The sequence below is a fragment of the Adiantum capillus-veneris genome, chromosome 12 (assembly GCF_014529385.1).
Source record: "Adiantum capillus-veneris isolate H3 chromosome 12, ASM1452938v2, whole genome shotgun sequence".
Taxonomy (NCBI): domain Eukaryota; kingdom Viridiplantae; phylum Streptophyta; class Polypodiopsida; order Polypodiales; family Pteridaceae; genus Adiantum; species Adiantum capillus-veneris.
The window spans coordinates 103,419,902-103,423,343 of NC_140942.1; positions in this window are offsets into that span (position 1 = coordinate 103,419,902).

Below are 3,442 nucleotides of genomic sequence, written 5' to 3' on the forward strand. Positions count from 1 at the left end.
CCACTTGGTGAGAGATCTTTAATCACCAGAGGTCCCATCCCTCGCTTTTTAAGCTTCTTAGCATGCTGTTTCAGAGTGTAAACTAGGACATAGTCCCCAACCTTAAACTCTTTAGTCCGCACATGCTTATTAAAAAATTCCTTTTGTCGCCTTTTTTTAGCGTAGATAGAAGCTACTGCTTTTAGGCGAAGCTCGTCTAGCTTTTCCAGGTCATCTATTCTATCAGAAAGCTCGCGCCCTGTCCACTTTAGATCCTTAGCCACCCTTAAGGTTGAAATCAAGAATTCTATTGGTAAGATAGCATTTAGCCCAAAAACCATTGACGAAGGAAATTTGGAATGGCGGCCTCTACACCAAAACAAACTCCATTGCGCCACAAGGGAAATGAGATGAGGGCACCACCTAGTCTTGGAAGCGTGGACTAGGACCGCTACACAAAGAGAGAGAGAGAGAGAGAGAGAGAGAGAGAGAGAGAGAGAGAGAGAGAGAGAGAGAGAGAGAGAGATCACTATGAATGAAGCATTAACCGTGGTGTGTGTACAAGGAATGGATGACTTCAAACACTCCCAACACAAATAGCATATAGATTACCAAACAGTCACTCAAGGATTAGCCAAGATCACATCAAGCACTCTCACACGCATATAAAACATTTCTCTTAATTAACATAAGTAAGAGGAGGAGAGGTTACTAGCATGAAACAATTTGCACTCTAGGATGTGCAAGAATAGAGTGAATGAATGAGCTTATGGGCTCATGGTGAGTGATACAAAGGCTCAATGGGCTGAGGGAGGCTTGAAATTACAAAGGGGAAGGCCTCTTTATATAGGAAAGAGAGTGATTAGGAGTGAGGTTAAGATACAAGTGTAATTTGTACAAATGAAGCTTGATTAGGGACATTCAACCAATGAAGAAGCTCCTTCCAAGTGATTTGTTGACCAATTAGCTCCATCATCACTTGTGTTGTCTTCACTCCTTCCTCCATAGCTTGAGTCCAAGAGCTTCCTTATTTTAAAATGTAAAGAATCTACATAAAATCAATACATATCTAGTAATAATAGAAATGGGTTGAATGAGAACTTATGAATTACAACAAGATTAAGCATGACTTGAGAGGTGATTAGAAGAGGAACTTTGATGGGTTTTTGAGCTTGAGAGAGAGGAGGAAGGAGAGGAGGGTGAGAAGACTAATAGCTGATTTTAAAGAAGGTCTCAATGTGGAAAAGGAAGGGTGTGTGTGTGTAAAGGTAGGGGGGTGGTCTCCACCACAGTTGAAAAAACTGGCGTCCACCATTTTGGCCATATCTCCTAGACCGTAGATGCAAAAATTATAAAAAACATATGGCCAGAATCTTCAGCTTGTCAGTTACAACTTTGATGAAGACAACTTTTCTTGGATCGGAGTGGAAGTATTTTTAAAAATTCAACAAAATCATGTGCCTGGTTTCTTCCTTTACCAAGTCTTCCACTTGGGTCCCATTTGTTTGAATCATCATATGGCTCCAAAGCCATGATGATATGAGCCACTCATGACCCTTGAATCATGGGTGCATGGCTCCACAACCACATCATATCTTTTCTTTTCACATTTACATATTTTCCCTTCCCTTTACCACTAGGTTCTCCCTCTACCTTTCACCTCCGGTGAACTAGTCAAGAAAAATTCTTTTTTTTTTAAAATTTTTCCAAGAGGTTGTTCTCACTCTTTCTTTTATTGTAAACCTCTAGAAGCAAGGAAAACCAACAAAATATGATAAACAAAAATTTGTGATAGGCTCGGATCATAGCCCCCCCAAACCTGGCTAGGGGTATTTATGCCTCTAGCCTACTTTCTTTGATCTTGAGCTGACCTTATCCTGATGTGATAAGGCTTTAGACGCCATCCATTTGTCCTGGTCTTGTGCACTTTACCATCAATGTCTTGAAGTCTGTAAGAGCCATTTTTGAACTTTTTGGTGACCAAGAACGGGCCTTCCCATCGGAAAAGAAACTTTCCATCCTTACGAGTGTCGAAGCGATTGTCATATCGAAGCACCAGAGATCCCTTTTTGATGTCTTTGGATGCTAGCTTTTTGTTGAACTTTTCTCTGCGCTTCTCTGCTTCTTGAGAATAGTGGTTGATGGCTTCTTCACGATCCAATTGCAGCCTCTCTAGATCCATGATCCTTTGATGTACTTTCTCCTTTTGAGAGCCTACCTGGCTACCCAATATTCGAAGACTTGTTAACTTCACTTCAATGGGCAAAAGCGCCTCCTTTCCATAAACCAAATGAAAGGGTGTGTACCCTAATGTGGTTTTGAAGGAGGTTCTATAGGCCCATAGAGCTCCATTCAGGTGTTTGTCCCAATCTTGGCGCCTGGCATGTACCTGTTTGGTGAGAATTTTGCAAATGATTCCATTTACCTTTTCCACCAAACCATTGCACTGAGGGTAGTAAGGAGTAGAGTGTTGATGCTGAATATTTAGCTTCTTCATGAGTTCTCCTACCAAGTCTGCTCTAAACCCTGGTCCTCTATCAGATAGTATTTCAAGAGGGGTGCCAAACCGGCAACAAATGTGGTCAAAGATGAACTGACTCACATCCTTAGCAGTAATTCTATTGGTCGGCATAGCCTCAGCCCATCTAGTCATGTAGTCTACTCCCATGATGATGTACTCTTTACCTGACTGAGTGCGTGGTAGAGGCCCTATGGCATCAATTCCCCACTTCTCAAAGGGCCCATATACCTTTATTGGGTTCTGAGGTTCAGCTATGAGCCGTCGTGGTCCTGCTTTCTGACATTCATCACATGTTTGACACCAATATTTGACATCACGATGAAGACTTGGCCAAGTAAACCCAGCTTGTAGAACCTTTCTACTAGTGACGTTGTGTGCAAAGTGTCCTCCGCACATATCATCGTGACAAGATTTTAAAATCTCTTCAATTTCACTCTTCAAAGGAACTCTCCTAAGCACACTATCCTTACCAAGACAATACAAGTCATCATTTACTATGCGATACCTGGTAGCCTTCCTAGCTAACCATCGCCTTTCCCCTACATTCAAGTGTTTAGGAGCCTCTCCTTGCTCCAGAATGTGCATAATATCTTCCAAGTCCTCCTTGCCTTGCTGAAGTGGAAGTTTGATGGCCACTGCTCCCACTATTGACTCATTTAACTTTGATGATGCTAGGTGGTCTGCATCCTTGTTCTGGTCTCTTGGTACATGATGTACTTGTGCCTCCCTAAATCTCCTCATAAGAGCTTTTGCTTCTCTCATTTTAGTAGAGAGACGGGCATTTTTGCAAGCCCATGTACCTTGCATTTGCCTTACCAAAAGCATGGAGTCACCAAAAGCGTTTAATCTCTTAATTGAATTATCGAGGCACCAACACAGGCCATGAATTAGAGCATGATATTCTGCTTCATTGTTGGAGTGGACATCTTCTAGAGTGATCCC